Source organism: Ambystoma mexicanum, chromosome 1p (genome assembly GCF_040938575.1).
Source record: "Ambystoma mexicanum isolate Mex_15411 chromosome 1p, UKY_AmexF1_1, whole genome shotgun sequence".
NCBI lineage: Eukaryota > Metazoa > Chordata > Amphibia > Caudata > Ambystomatidae > Ambystoma > Ambystoma mexicanum.
The window spans coordinates 779,772,509-779,788,759 of record NC_090921.1 but is presented as its reverse complement, the minus strand read 5'-3'; the positions used below and the strand labels follow the sequence as shown (position 1 = coordinate 779,788,759).

The 16,251-nt window shown below is 49.7% G+C and overlaps 1 protein-coding gene across 5 annotated transcripts in view; it reads left to right on the top strand.

The window, feature by feature from the left end:
- The window catches only part of DENND4B (DENN domain containing 4B), a 2,051,633-nt gene that overhangs the window by 243,026 nt on the left and 1,792,356 nt on the right, over positions 1-16,251 (top strand). The window lies entirely within an intron of this gene.

The following is a 16,251-nucleotide window of genomic DNA, read 5'->3' as shown; positions in this document are numbered from 1 at the left end:
TATTACTTTTGGCATAGTAGCCTTGCTTCGTTTTAGCTAGCTGGGCCTTGGAGTTTTAAAGTGTTATTTATACTGGCAAATTGGTGGCGTACTTATTCTTCACATTAATTGGCCCACCGCACCTGACCTCACTGCACCATCCCCTCCCATCAGAATGTTTGTAGGCCCGATTTTCTGCACTACATTCGGATTCGAGGCCGGGGCTGGTTTTGGCTGCCAAGGAAGTCATTAACTGTCTGCTGTTTCAGTGCAGTTTAGCAGGGGTATGCGCTGCAGTGGTGAAGTGAAGAAGCCAACAATAAGCCACAGGGAAGTTAGTCCTATTTCAATCATGTTCTCATTTAGAACATGATTGAAATAGGAGTTAACTTTACAGGTCTGCGGTGCGCGGTATAAATCACAATAACATAACGGTTCTATGTGAAATTTCCGCTTTTTGAAGGCCGCACGTAAAAAAAGATAGATTTATTTCAGTTGATTTTGTGCACCCCTCAAAAAGCTGAAATAACATGAATTCGGACACACACCTTTTATATGCACGCACACACCTTTTATATGCACAAACACACACACATTTTATATGCACAAACACACACACAGACAGTCACTCACACACTCACCTTGGTTTCCTGCTACTCCTCCTCTGGGTCCCGCCGTGCCAGTCATCCCCTGTGCGCCCTTGTGCATGTCGCAGGGGCTGACAGTTCAGGCAGGACACCCGTCGGCAGGATCTACCCAGCCGGACTACTGAGCAGCCACACGTCTCCCCAATCTGACTCCCTTGCTTAACAAGGGCCATAGAAGGTCCTCCTATCTCCTCCGGGTATGCAGAACTCAGAGAGTGCATGCAGTAAGGAGCACACAGACAGTTGCCTCAAAAGCCCAGCTTCGAGGGGATCCCGTAGCAGCAGGAAGCACTGCTACCCGCCGTAGTTTCTGTCAATATAGCAGGAAAAATTAAATCCATGCACAATGGCGATAGCATTAAGGGTATACTATATGAGTAATAAAGATGGATTGGGTGGTTTTTTGGTACGGAGGTCGGGTCCTGAAGATGTGATGGGCAAATCGTTTGGGTGGAGGGACTAGCCTATTCAATAAGCAAGGAATTATAAATACATATATCCAGCTGGTATCACTGGAAGTTGTGGTCAGTTATCAGCAGTCATTTAACCGGAGCAGCACCTCCAACTCACCTCTGACTCTGAAGCACTCATCCTTCGAGCATTTGGACTCGTAGGGTGCGGATGATTTTCTCCACCAAATATTGTGGATTGGTCCCATGGATGCTAGGCACATCCTTCACCGTACGGTTTGCCATCGTCCGAAACAAACTGGTAGGACAGCTGACCCAGCCCCCTTCCGAGGGTGCACTGCACTAGCGTCGGCATAGCAACACCATCTGGGCACTGTATTACGACAACACTTAACAACTACTTGGAATTTTTCGTAATATTGTTGACTGTTCATTTTTCTGTCTTGTATTTATGGTATCCATTGTTTTACCAAAATAAACTTATTGAAAAAACTCCTCTTTCAATCATGTTCTAAATTAGATCATGATTGTTGGCTTATTGTTGCGCTTCTTTACTTCACTGCTGCAGCGCCAACCCCTGCTGCTAAGTTTCATTTCTAAGGAAACTTAGGAGCAACAGTCGGTCCTGCAGCGGTGAAGTGAAGAAGCGCAACAATAAGCGCTTAATAAGGGTGATAAGCGGGCAATAACCGCAGCCGTTCCATTTCGAAGGGCCTTTTCAAAGGGCTATGATGACTGTCTTGGCCTCTGTGGAGGACACGAGCTCAAGCGGGCTGAAACATCTAGATGTCCCCCTCCTCCCCCAGGCCCCCCTGCACTTCCATTGCAGGCACTGATGCTCCGTGAGGGAAGAACACCCTCCAAAATGGCTGCCGGCATGTCTACTGACCCATTCAGCACCCAGAAGGGCCTGGAACAGGCCTCTGGTTTCGAAAAGCAGGATTGGCTGCCTTCACATCCTATGGGGATACTACCCCGGAGCCGGCAGGCGCAGCTGGTCCATTTCGAAGGGCTATGATGCCTATCTTGGCCTGTCCTTCACGGTCTGGCACTGCCAGCCCCGCCTAATGCCTGTAGAATGCCCTGCATCCACAGCTGACCAGGAAACATCAGCAAATTGACTGGAACTACCATGCTTGCACACCTCCACTCCAAGGTAACACTGCTGCAATTCTGTATCTTACTGGCCTTAACTGTATTACTGTCATTGAGGCCTGCATTATTAATGGCAATAATTTGATGCCCCTACTGCCTACTTACATTTCAGCTGTAATATGCAACCCACAACTGCACTTGACCCCCAACTACCCTGGCACCTTACAGCCCCTGCCAGCTACTGTCGTTCGGACCTGGAGCCCCAAGCCCCCACTGTAAGCACTTACCTCTTCCCAGCTACCCACATCAGCATCTTTAGACCTGTAGCAAAACCATCACCCAACAACCCCCAACACATGCGGATATCACCACTTAGACACATAGGGTCCAAATCATGGAACTCTTGCTCCACCCTACTGTTACACAGCAACCAGGACCTCCGATCCATGACACATGGGCTACCTAAACCTATGACCTGCCTCCCTCCATTTGTGCATTTTGGCACCTCACTCAGCCTCACCATTTGGCACCAATCACAGTACTCCAGACTACCCACACCTGCACCCCCCACATCAGGATGAAGGGCCCATCACCCAACCTCGTGTTGAGCCGGACCAGACCCTTGTCAGTTATACAGGGATAGAACCCTCATCCTTCCGTATTTTTGCCATCGCCCAACCCACCACGAATAGAAATGACCTGCATGGGTGACCACATAGTCGAAATACTCAGTTCAGGTTCCAAACATTCAGCTCTCTCCCAACCCACTACAAACTGAAACATCCGACTAAGGGACCACATGGTCACTACTCCCAGAACCAGATTAAAATACTCAGCACTGTCCAGTCCAAACAACCCCTCCAGACCTTTGACTGCTAAGGACACTAAATATCCTACCATAGGGAATGCCTTGGCAAGCCAACCTCAGAACTCCCATGCGTATCCAAGCATGCAGGTAGCTACTACGATCCCAACGAACCCACCTTTTAAAGCATCGACCTCTCACCTCTACATTGTGCCATGGTGACATCCCCACCAACAACCCTTGCCCATGTTCGGACCAGAACATTGTGCACTTAACCATCTTGCCTACCGCCCACACTACACCAACTGCCATCCCGCTGCCCCTATCCTAGCCTGCAGCACTAAAAATATCACCAAAGAGTGCATTGCCCCCCTTCTGAACTCACTCTTACCGGAGGCACCCCTTGCCACTGACCCTAACATACTGGCTGACCTGCACTGTAAGACTTTAACAGCTGCCATTGACACCATTGCACAGCTAAGGCCGCGCAAATTGAAACCAGCGGCACACAGAAACCCATGGTTTACCCATGTACTCCTAATTCTCTATTCTAAAAAACAGCTAGCAGAAACTCATAGGAAGAAATCACCAAACAAAGCCAAGAAATTAGTGTTCTCCCATGCTGCCAAACACTGTAAAAAAGCGATATGTGCATCAAGGTGTGTCCAGAGAGTGCTGTTGGGCTCTGGAGAACGCTGGCTTTTCTTTGGGATCCTCGAATTGACCCTCTCATGCACAGACGCGGGAAAGGGATGATATTGGGATGATATTGGGGTATCTTAGTTCAAATATCTGTGGACTAATTGTATTAAGAGCCCTACTAGCCCCGCCCGAAAAGGATTACCTGTCGGGTGTGCGCACCTGTGCATGCGCGCGTACCAAGGAGTGCCCAGAGAGTGTTGTTGGGCTCTGAAGAACGCTGGCTTTTCTTCGGGATCCTCGAATTGACTCTCTCCTGCACGGACGTGGGAAAGCTATTCAGTGCTTTGGACTAGCTGGACTTTGACACAGAGCCCTCAGTGGAAGAACATCCCGATATTCATCATTTCTTTATTTTTCCTTTTCTTATAGTGATGATATTGGGGTATTTTAGCCCTGCCCCATTCCCGCCTGAATAGGTTTGAACTGCTGGGCGTTCGTGTGCACCAAGCAGTGCCCAGAGAGTGTTGTTGGGCTGTTAGGGGGTGAGGTGGAAGGCACCCTGATATCTTTTTTTCTTTTTTCTTTTCTTTATTTTTCATTTGCGAAGGCTCTGAGAAGCAGATACTATGAGGAAGAAAGCGAGAGCACTCCCTGACCAACTTAGGCTCCTTTTAATATTTTCTTCTTGCTGTAACACTTGCTGTAGCTCTTCCGCTTCCGCCATCGCCAGTTAGGATGCCGCCACTTGGGGATCCAATGGGCATCACTCTGGTCGGCGACAGTCGGGTCGGTGAAGTGGGGATTGGTATTGAAGGTTCCGGCCCTGTTTCCATTACAGAGGCCGGGGCGAGTCCATTTCCACTGTTAGGAGAAAATCAGCCTACAGGAGAGGAGTTGAGGGATTGTGCTTCGACTTACAATGATCATTTGAGTGGTTCCTATTTGAATACGCCTCCAATTTATTTTTTTGTACTAGTGAAGATTCATTACTTGCTTTGCAAATGGCCAAAACGAGTCTGTTCTAATGAAAATACGAGTCCCTCTAATTCTCAACAGTTTGCTAGTTCATCTGTTCTAATCGATGAGGAGCCCAACCCTGTGGTTGTAGCCATTACGAACTTGCATAGTTTGCTTTGCTTGGAATTTAACACTCAGACGAGGCACCTATTCAATATTAGCAATAAGCTTACCGCTTTGGTCAGCTTACTGAAGGAGGGTCCTTACATTCTTGGAAAGGACAAAGTTATAAATGCCTTGGGTCGTCCTTTGCAGGATTTGCCCGGTCCAATGATGAATATAAGGGGGCCATAGCCCCAACTGGGGGATTAGAGGTGATCAAAAATAAGGAAATGGGAGAGTCGGTTGGGGGCCTCTTACCCAATCTGAATAGTCTGGAAAAAAAATACAAAGAATAAACAAAATACAAAATAATGTTTTTTTTTTTTTTGTTTTTTTTTTTTTAAATCTTTATTTTTGGTATTTAACACACCATACAAGTACGCACCCACATTAGAGTGGACAAGAAAAAAAGAACTTTGCGCCGTCAACTTGATCCCTCTCCCCAACACCCCCCCCACCCGATCCCCATCCCCCGCCACTCCCAAGCGATGTCGCCGATGGGAATCTTCACGCCCCTCCCGATCCTTGACTCGAGGAAAAGTTGGCCTGGACTGGGATTGTATCAAGGTGTGCTGCCCGACTCCGATGCACCAGCTGAGGAGACTTCCGCTTCACTCAACAAGAAAAGTATCAGCGGGCCCCATATGTCGAGCGGGCGAGCATGAAGGGGGAGAAGTTTTATAAAGTCAGCTTCTACATCCTGATAGTAGAGTAAGTCCTTACGCCAGGAAGCGTAGGATGGAGGGGGACCTCGGCTCCATGCCATGGCTACTCTCCTACGAGCTAGCGTCAGCAGAACCCCAGCTAGCTTCCTTGATGGGACGGAAAGCAGTCTTGTCATACCAAGCAGTGCTGCTCTGTGTCTCAGGTGTATTGCTTCTCCTATGATCGCCGTCGTTGTGTCCAACACTCGATTGCAGAAAGGGGCTATTTCAGGGCTCTCTCAGGACAGATGGACAAAGTTCGCGGATAAGATTCCGCATCTCCTGCATTCCGCCTGTGTGTCAGGGTGATGTTTGTTGAGTTTCTCAGGAGTGTAGTAGGTTTGGTGGTGAAAGTTAAAATGAATAAGTTTGAGACGTGAATTAAGAGCGATTTTCTGAGTCTGGTTCAGGATGTAGGCCCAATCCTCATCTGATATGAGAGTGTTTAGTGCTCTTTCCCATCTGGTTTTTGTACCATTGTTAGCAGGGGTCGTGCCAGTGGTTAATGCTTTGTATATTTGCAACACCAACCTGCCATCTCCCTGCGCCTGAATAACGTCATGCAACAATTGCCAGGTAGGAGGTTGACATGGGAAGTCCGGCAAGAGGGTCTGTAGAGTGTAACGAGTTCGGAAGTAGAGGAACACGTCCAGTGCCGTGATGCCCCCTTTCTGTTTTGCTTGCTCTGGGGTTAGGAAGCCCTCCTCTGTAAAAAGGTCCCCTAGGGTTTGTATATGGAGCTTATCGACCCATTGGTGAAAGACTGTCTCTGAAGTTAGGGGGATTCCAGGAATTGACTGGCAAGAGAGGCGAGTACCTAGTTTGCACCCCGAGCTTAATGGCCAGAGCCTTCCAGACCTTATACGTTGTGAGCATCACGTTCATCGTAGGACATGGCACGGGGATCTGGCCAAAGACCACTGCAGTCAGGAAATTAGGAGTTGCCAGGGCTCGTTCCACTTGTACATGAGGACGAATTGTTTGCGTCGCATACTAATGGCTGAGGTATTGTGCCTGGGCTGCCCAGAAGTATTTCTCCAAGTCTGGGAGGGCAAGCCCCCCCTTGGATACGGGAAGTGTCAATATTGAATGCGCCACTCTGGCTGGTTTGCCAGCTCACAGCAATTCAAGGCTTTTCAGTCTTTTCAGGATGGTTTGCGTCAGTAGCAGAGGAATATTGTTGAAGAGGTACAGTAGTTTTGGCAGCACCACCATCTTGACCAAGGAGGTTCTACCCCAGAGTGTTAGTAGAAGCGTCTTCCAGCGTGAAACCTTGTCTTGTAGGGACTTAACCACTTCCTCGTAGTTATCACGAAACACCTCATGTGGGTCTAGAGATAGCTGAATCCCCAGGTACCGAACCTTGGCGGTCCTCCACGTGAGCCCAAAATCATCTGCAAATTGCTTTGTAGCTCGAGTCAGAGGGAAGATGACGGATTTGGAGTGATTGATTTTTAATCCGGAGGCCGCTCCGAATTTGATGACTTCCCTCATGACCGGGTTCAGGTTAACCTTAGGGTCACGTATGAAGAGGGCCACGTCGTCGGTGTATAGAGAAACGATAAGCTTGTGTGGGCCGATGATGAGACCCCTCTGCTGTCGGAGTTCCCTAAGGTTGGAGGCTAGTGGCTCCATTACCAGGGCGAAGATCAGTGTTGAAGCGGGCATCTCTGTCTCGTACCTCGCTGCAGGTTTATTGAAGCTGATTTTGCGGAGCCTACAATGATATTAGCTTGTGGCTTGGTGTACAGGAGAGAGACGAGCTTGATGAATCTGGCCCCCAACCCCATCCTGGTGAGAACCATGAACATAAACGGCCATTCCACCGAGTCGAACGCCTTTTCAGCGTCGAGCAGGACCACAATTGCCTGATTCGTCGGGTCCAATGCCTCGATGATTCCAAACATTCTCCGGATGCCGAAGGTCGTATTACGGCCTGGTATGAACCCGGCTTGGTCCGCTAGAACAAGGGCCGGCATCAGGGGCATCAGTCTGTTAGCCAGAACCTTGGCGAGTATTTTATTGTCAAGGTTTAACAAGGAGATAGGGCGGTACGACGCACATTCTTCTGGTGGTTTGCCTGGTATGTGTAAGAGGATGACATTGGCTTCATGGGAGGAATGAGGGAGAGTCCCCACCTCCAACGCCTCTTCATACACCGCCGCCAGGAGAGGAGCCAGAGTGTCTGCGAAGGTTTTATAGAATTCTCCCGTTAGGCCGTCCGGGCCAGGTGCCCTGGAAGGGGGTAGGGGCTTTATAGCTGCTCTGATCTCTTCCTGTGAGATCAGCTCATTCAGAGGTTCACGCAGATGTTGTTCGACCCAGTAGAGCTCTGTCTCTTCTAGGTATTCTAGTGGGACGTTCACATTTTTTGGGAGCTTAGCACTGTAGAGGTCTTGGTAGAATAATCAATTCCTCTGCAAACTTTTTCGTCGGTGTAGACCTCCTCGCCTTGTCTGGTACGGATCCTTTCGATTTGTGACTGTTTGTTGTCGGCTCGGATTAGGTTCGCCAGCAGGGCACCTGGTTTTTGACCCTCTCCGTATTGACGGACTTGGCTGGTGCGGCATAGAAATTTGACCTCTCGCTCAGCCGCGGCATTGAATTTTTGTAGTTCCATTTTCAAAGCTGCAGCTGACTCCGGGTCGGCCATGTTCGAGTTCTGGATCTCGAGAAGCTTTAATTTGTCTTCGCTTGTTGTGAGTTCTCTCCTGATAAGCTTGAGGATGCCGTTTTCTTTGGCGTGGCAGACTCCTCTAATAAAACATTTGAAAGACTCCCAGATTGTGCACGCTGAGGGGACCGAGCCTAGATTAGCCTCCAGGAACGTGTCTATCTCCTCCCTTAATTCAGCGGCAAAGACATCATCGCATAGCGAGCCCTTTTTGACGCGCCAGCGCTGTAGTGGCTGAGTGGGGTTAACTGGCTTGAGATTAAGAAAAATTGGAGAGTGGTCTGAGAGTGTTCTCGGGTGAATGTTGCACCAGCCACATGACAAGGGGCCTTTTGTTGAGGTAAAGAAGTAATCAATCCGAGAGCTTGTGTTGTGGACTGCAGAATGAAAGGTGAAATCTCGCAGTTCCCCATTGGAGACTCTCCAGATGTCTTGAAGATCAAACGCTTTGCAAATTTCCTTTATTTGGAGACTGGCCTTAGAGGGTGACTGATGTGTGGCTGTTGATCTATCTCTTATAGGGTCCATAGCCGTGTTCATGTCCCCACCCCAAATAATTGTTGTGGGGTCGTGAGCGGAGAGCTGAGTCAACACCCAACCAAAATTGTCAGGGCCGTCCACATTCGGTGCGTATGAATTAACGAAAGTCATTTTCTGCCCTGCGATGATGCCACTCACCAGGAGCGCCCTTCCCTCGGTGTCTTTTGCCGTATGTAGTAGACAGAAGCTGAGCCTCCTGTGTATGAGAATAGCAACTCCTCTCGAGTACGTAGAGTAGGATGAAAAGTATCTGTGGCAGCCCCAGCTCTTGGCCCATTGGTGATCTTTCCCGGGAGTGAGATGCGTCTCCTGGATCAAGGCCACATCAACCTCATGGCGCCTGAGGTAATGCAGAATTTTCCTGGTTTTAGCTGGGATATTGCCGCCTCTTATATTCCACGTTAAGACATTCAATGAGGCGATTTAGTTTTTGTATCGGACCTCTTTACCCAGTCAGTGGGTAGCGAAGGTCTGGTTGTACTTGTCTGGGAGTCTGGTCGTGGCGAAGACTTTGATGGCAGGCAGGGATCAGGCGGAGGACAGGACGGACGGGATCTAGCGGCGCTGAACATTCCTAGTAAATTCTGAGGGTTCGATCTACGGGATAACCCCAACAGGCCCGAGACGTTACTCTCCATCGGGTGGGCAACCCCCAACTGGCCCACCGAGAGGTCCCTCATTAACCAACAGACAACTAAAATGGCCCCTGGAGCTACCATGCCGAGGTAGGAGCTACCGCCTCGGCGGAAGAAACTCAACTTAGGCCAGAAACAACTTAACAGTAGCTGTGCTAGGGGTGCACGGGGCCTCCCAAGTGTCCCCGCCCCGTCTGTCGCTGCTTATGAAAGTTCCGGCTTACTCTGTGTTGTAAGAAAGCTTCTGGGTCGCTGTCTTGAGATACCTTTTATGGAGGATTCCTAACGTTTCGATCTCTGAGGTCTAGGGCGAGCTTGGTTCAGATCTGAGCATCCCAAGCGGTCTAGGAATAGATTTGCTTCATCCGGGGTTTGGAAGAACTGGACCTTTCCATCGTGCTGGACTCTAAGGCGCGCTGGGTAGAGCATTGAGTACGTCATTTGACTGTTGCGGAGCCTCTGTTTAACGCCGGCAAAAGTTTTCCGTTGTGTCTGCACTGATAGGGAGAAGTCGGGATAGAATTGTATTTTGTCCCCCTCGTGGTGTAGTTCGACTTTCTCTCTGGCTAGCCTGAGTAGGGAATCCCGATCTCTCTAGTTCAATAGTCTCGCTATTATTGGCCTGGGAGGAGCACCTGGCGCTGGTCTCGTCGCGGGAATTCTGTGAGCCCTCTCTATTATGAAAAGATGTGACAGAGCGTCACGGCCAAATAGATTGGTGCAGAGGGACTCCACAAAGTCCTCCATTTTCTCCTGCGTTTGATGTTCTCTCACTCCGACTATCCGTAAGTTGTTTCTTCTCGACCGACCCTCTAAATCTTCGCACTTGGCAGTGGTTGTTTTAATTTGTGATTCCAATTCAGATACTTTATTGGTTAGAATTGTTGAACTGTCGTCGAGATTTGATACTCTCTGCTCCATCTCGTTCATACGTTCAGCATGGGAGTCCATACGGTGTTGCAGGAGGTCGACTTTGGACGCAAGACCGTCCATTTTATTGCTCAGACTACCAATGCCAGCCTTCAAGTCTAGGAGGATTTCTTTTATTTCAGAGGGGTTATCGATGCCTTCGTCCTGGTGAGGATAGACTGACGAGGATGCCTGGTCCTCCTGGTGGGGTGGCGCATTAGGGGTCGAGCCACTTTCAAAGTTCAACTTCCTCCGGGATTTATCATTTTTCCCCATCGTAGCTGCGGGAGTGGATGTGTCTGGTGGGGACTGCGGGTGGACTGGCTACGCCCGGGTCTCACCGAGTGCTCTCCCCCGGACTGGACCGGCCGTTGCTATTGTGGTAGGTGTCTTTGCAGGTATAAAGGAAGAGGGGCAGTCACCTGCGTGTAGGGAGGGTTCTTTGTTGATCTCAGCCCTTGAGGTGTGTTTCAGAACGTATCAGACGTAGGCGGAGTTTACCCGCCTCAGACCGTCAGGGATGAGGGGGTGTCTTCAGCGGTACGTTTTGGGCAGTTGTAAGGGAAGCTTGGTGATGTTGACCGCTGGAGGTGGTTTGAGAAGGAGAAGAAATAAGGGTCTCTGGTCAATATTTGTGCGCAGAGGTGTGGGGTCTGGTGGACCTCCAGGGAGTGTGGGTTTTCCTTCAGTGTGCCGCAGTTTTTCAACATGTTCCGGATGGTGCTGGCCACAGAAATGCGGGAAGTTACAGAGCGCTCTGAGCGTGGCTGCCGCTAGGAACCAGTATGAGCAAGTGAAAGATTGTAGAGCGCTGATGGGGCGTTCTGTGCCGCCTGAATGCTTGAGGGCCTTCCCTGCGGCTGAGATTACCGCAGGGCTATGCCCGCGCAGGGGGGGGAGGGCCGGCCGGTGGCAGGGCCGACTTCACCCGGGGATCAGCGCGGCCACCCCTCCTCTCCTTACCTCCCAGCGCCAGTCACCTCCAGATCTTCTCCTCTAGGCGGGGGCTGCTCTGGGCGCTCTCGGATCTTGTGGGGAGCTTCTGCTGCTAGTCCAGTCGCCGGAGCGCCGATCTCAAGGGCGGACCTGGCGGGCACGAGCTGAGACCGCAGTGCCGGTCACCAGACCGCTGCACCGTTGTCGCTCCCTCTCGCTCGCTGCCTCAGATGGAGGGGGGAGCGGGTCTGAGTCTCCTGCTGGCCCGCTGAGGATCGAGGGACGCCCCCCGCTCAACGGCCCACTGCCGGGACGTCGGACGCCGGAGCAGGTATGGTGGACGCGGGCTGGGGCGGGAGAGAGGGCGTGGAGGCAGCGAGACAGCTTGTCCCTCTGCGAGCCCTCTCCGCACGGGGGGGAGCGCCTGGATCCTCCACTGGTGCTCCGCCGCTCAGGAAACGTCCCTCGTACCGGCCAGCTATGCAATGCTCAGCGACAGGGCCGCGTGGGCCGATTTTTGGCAAGGAAGCACCGATTTTCCTCCAGTTTTCGTAGGATTGCAGCTGGGAGGGACAGCAATTCGGGAGACAGTAATAAGGTTCAGAGTCGCCAGGAACCGCAGGATTTCGGAGGATTGATGCAGGGCTGCGTGGGAGCTTAGACTAAGGCGGCCATCTTGGATGGCCCTCTAGCGCCCTCTATACAAAATAATGGTCTGACTAAAGAAAGTAAGACCGTCCTGACTAAGAAAGCCTCAAATAAATAAATTCTTTAGGAAATATATGCATAAACATGGGGGGGGACTTTCAGATTTTGGGGAGCCGCATGATCCATCACTTGAAGAGGTGGATTTGGTATGTAGGGGGCTGTTTAGCCCTAAATCCAGTTTAGAGCAGGTGGATGCCGGATTCTCAGGGTGGGGGGGCAGGGTGGGTCTTTGGTTATGAATATGGAGGGGAGCTATGTACCCGCTGATGGGAGACTTTGAGATGCCCTGAAATGTAAGACGAAGTCCAAATCTATTATGGAAGATGAGTCAGGGGCTGCAAAAGCATCCTTTAACATATTTCTAACAAGCTTTATTTTATTATTTTCCAACAGCCACCAAAACACAAACACATTTACTGTGCAACATAAATCCCCAGTTGTTCAATGACAGCTTTTCTTCCCCCCCTTTCCCCTCCCTCCACCCAACTCCCACAACATAACTCTGGTGATATAGCAAGGTGTCCAAACACCTTTATTCTCGAAAAATTGACCACCATTGTTTTTCTGGATTACGCGATAAACTTGGAGCCCAAGAGTTAAGCAGGTCCCTTTTTGTACCCAAGGACCCTCCCCTTCAGGGTTACAGCACTGAGACGTTCTTGAAGATGGCTGGCTTGTGGAATTAATTGTCCCTTTTGGCTGTGAATTCGTGAAACGGAAGCCATACTTTCACATAGTTCTGATATTTATTCATTGCTAACGCACAAAATGTTTCCATTGCCGTAATGTTCCACATACGCACCCACCACATCGTCAGTATCGGGCCCTGTTCCGATTTCCAGTTGTGAGCCAGAGTGATTCTCGCTGCCGTTAACGTGTGGGTGGTCAGCGTTGCTCTCGCTTCCGTTGCCCCATACACACCTTCCGCTACTGCCCCCAAGAGTACCACCTTTGAACACAGCGGTAACTGTATGTCCAAAATTTCCTTAATGTGGCCTAACATTTCTTTCCAAAACGTTCCTGCTTTTGGGCACGTCCACCACATGTGTCCCATATCACCCACTTGTCCACATCCCCTCCAGCACTCTCTTGAGACCTTTGGATTTGCCCTATGCAGTTTCAGTGGAGTCATGTACCATCTCAAATATATCTTATAGGCAGATTCTTTAATTGTGGCGCACCTTAACCTTTTCTTGGCCCTTCCCCAAATTTGCCTCCATTCCTCCTCTGAAATGGGCATACCCAGATCTTGTCCCCCAGCTCCTCTTAAATGTCAATTCATCTCCCACTGCAGCCCTATCCAATAAGCGATACAATCTTGAGATCCCTTTTTTTAGCCCTTTTTTCATTGTAATTTCCAACCCCACCGGCTCTCTACTTGCCGCCTCTCGGCACTCATTGGATGTGATCAAATGTCTAATTTGTATGTAATGGAATCTTTAATTTTCCGGAAGGGCGAATCTCACTTTGCATGCCCCAAACTGCATGGGAGCCCTTCTTGAAACAGATCCCGTAGTGTTGGTGTACTCCCTCCCAATTCGCCCAAAAACCCGGGGAGAATTCACCATTGAGACCCAGTGGGGTAAGCAGCCTCTTTCCTGGCCGTAGCCTCCTCACTCCTAATGCCTTGTCCCAATGTTCGAGTGTTTCTTTACCTTTAACATTTTTAACCAGAACATCCATCTTCGGGTTCATGCAAGAACAAGGTCCGGGTCCCTGGTGATTTATCAGCGGTTGCTAACGAAAGGGTGGGGCTAGTAATAATGTTGGCTTATTGGAGGTATTGCCAATTAATCAGACAAGGAATAATATATGCACCAATACCCTCAGGGGGAATACTGACCTTTCTTCTTAGACAGTACCCAAAATAAATGAATTGGTTATTAGAGATCTTAAACAAATCATGAGGCAGAATAAAGATACTGTGAGTTTTTCCGATTGTGGATAAAAACCTTACGCTCAAGCATGAAGCGATTTATGGGTTTAGGACAACTTAAATAAAACAGCTATTCGGTCCTCCTTCCAACTTGTCAGAGGTGTGGGAAAACCTATGATTAGAGGTCCTGTCGGTGGCAAGACCCAGATTGTGAGGCCGGTTAGTGCTGGGACCGTGACAAAGCCTGCCTGCATTGGTTTGAGGATTTCTACTAGGGATCTTGCTGTAGCCTCAAATCACTGTGAGGAGTATTCGCCTCATTATGGATTGCAACCCGACAGTGTGTGTCTGCATTTTCCTCCAAGAAATTATGGTAGAGAATCCTTTTTTTAAAGATCCAATGTTCCCTGATTTTATGAGTCCATTGAACTATATATTCGATACAGGGGGCCCGGACCATTTGACTAGAAGTACTATAATCGCATTATTTAATGAAATTCCTTCCCTGAGGTTACTCCCAACTATGGATACTAAATTCGTTGATTTTATACACTTGGGAAGATCTGACTTTGTCAGATTAGTATTCCCTCTAGAAATGTCTATGGGATCTTGTTGAATGAAATTGAGAATTTTCTAAAATAAGGTTACGACCTGAGTCCATATCCCTCCCAAGTTGTCTATGAGCAGTCTAGGGGTGGGGATGGAAGGACCTTTACCCATTAATAAGGTCCCCTCGAATGAAAGGATTGGGATGGTTAATGCAGATTGCTCTGTGGGGAAAGAGAATGAGAGTTGGTGGTGGTTTGCCATCTTCCTAAGAGAATCCATAGCTCAATTAAAGGAATTGGAAGGGAAACCTTTGCGTGGATCCTGATTTTATAATACTCTCCTGGAATGTTCGTGGATTTTCTGTATTGTGCACTAATACTATCTTGTGTCATTAGCTGCGTACCTTTACAATTTTTTGTTTGCAAGAAACGTGCATAACATGTCTTCCCCTTTTTGAAGGATATGATATAGTTGGGGAACCGCCTGTACAGGGCCTGAGGGGCCGGCCTTCAGGGGGCCTCCTGACTGCTGTTCAGCAAGGCAGGGGCCTTAGCATTATAGATTATTATGTCCTATGTAAGGGTGTTCTTGTGGTATCCATCAAAGTGGAGGGTGTTCTCCATCTTAGAAATCTTTTTTTAATTTTTTTTTATTAGTTTATTTTTAAATCAGCGCACAGGTGAACATATACAACATTTACTTACAGCCCCCAACAAGGTATACGAAGATGACATTTCCCTCATCCCTCCCCTGTTACCACCTAGGTTGGGTATTCGCTTTCAGTCTCACTGAGCTGGGTCGAGCGTTGGATGCTCACTGTTCGAGAGCAGGGCTCTTGCGATTAAGCGCGGCTTATAAGTCAGCGCTGGGTATTTCTGGTCATAGTCGCTAACAGTGGCGGCCAAATGTTTGCAAAGCGGTGGAGGAGGCCCGCCTTGGCAGCAATGACCTTCTCGGCTATCAAGATGTCCCACAGCTTAATCCACCAGAGGGTCATCAGGGGGCCTTCAGTGGATTTCCAAGTACGTGCCAATGTAATTTCCAAGTACGTGTATTTTTTGCCGCCAGCAGAAGTTGGGTTATGAGAGCTGCCCTCCTTCCTGTTCTCGGGTAGGAGCCTGGGACTGAGATCCCTAGGAGGACGTTTTCGGGGGCCAGAGGAATTGCCACTTGGGTGATGTCTTTTATCGCGGCAAGTCATTGGGAACAAAACTCTCTTACCTTGGGGCAAGTCCACCACATGTGGAAATAGGATCCCGGGAGTCCGCAGAGGCGCCAGCAGCGCGGGTCCGGTGCCTGCTGAAAGTGATAATGACAGAGAGGAGGGAAGTAACAGCGTAGGAGCAGCTTGTGGGCACACTCCCGACTGGTGATGCAAGGAGAGGACGTGCAGGTTCTTGACCAAATGTCCACCCAGGTTTGGTACTCTATAGCATGCCCCAGGTCTGCCTCCTATTGAGACATATAGGAAGGCTTAGTGAGGAAGGGGTCATCCTGCAGTAGTTTATAAAGGGTGGAGATCTTCCCTCGGGCTGGCAGGCCATTTGCGGTAAATTCTAGCGGAGCGGGGGCTCGGGTTGCTGCTGTTGGCGTCTGGAGATGGGAGCGCCAGTGCCACAGTTGGGTGTAGGTGAACCGGTCCGTTTCCGCTAGCTGGAAGGTTGTCTTGCATTGTTCGAAGGTGCGCGGGGCGCCCTCCTCAAAAAGCTGCCCCAGAGATTCGAGGCCTCCTGCCACCCAATTCCGGAAGTTCGCTGGGCAGAAGCCCGGGGAAAAGGTCGGATTGTGAAAGATTGGGGAGAATGAGCTAAGGCCCCCCGTGATGCCCTTGTGTCTGCGGGCCCAGTCCCAGGCTCTCACTGAATGTTTAGTGGAGGCCAGAATGTTTGGCCAAGTTCGGCGCAGTGAGGTAGGGATGAATGGGAGGAAGCGAAGGGGGAGAGAAAGATGGGATTATTCGATCTCCACCCATTTCGGGCACCCCGAAGCGGTTCCCCATGCATGGAAGTGGGCTAGTTGTGCT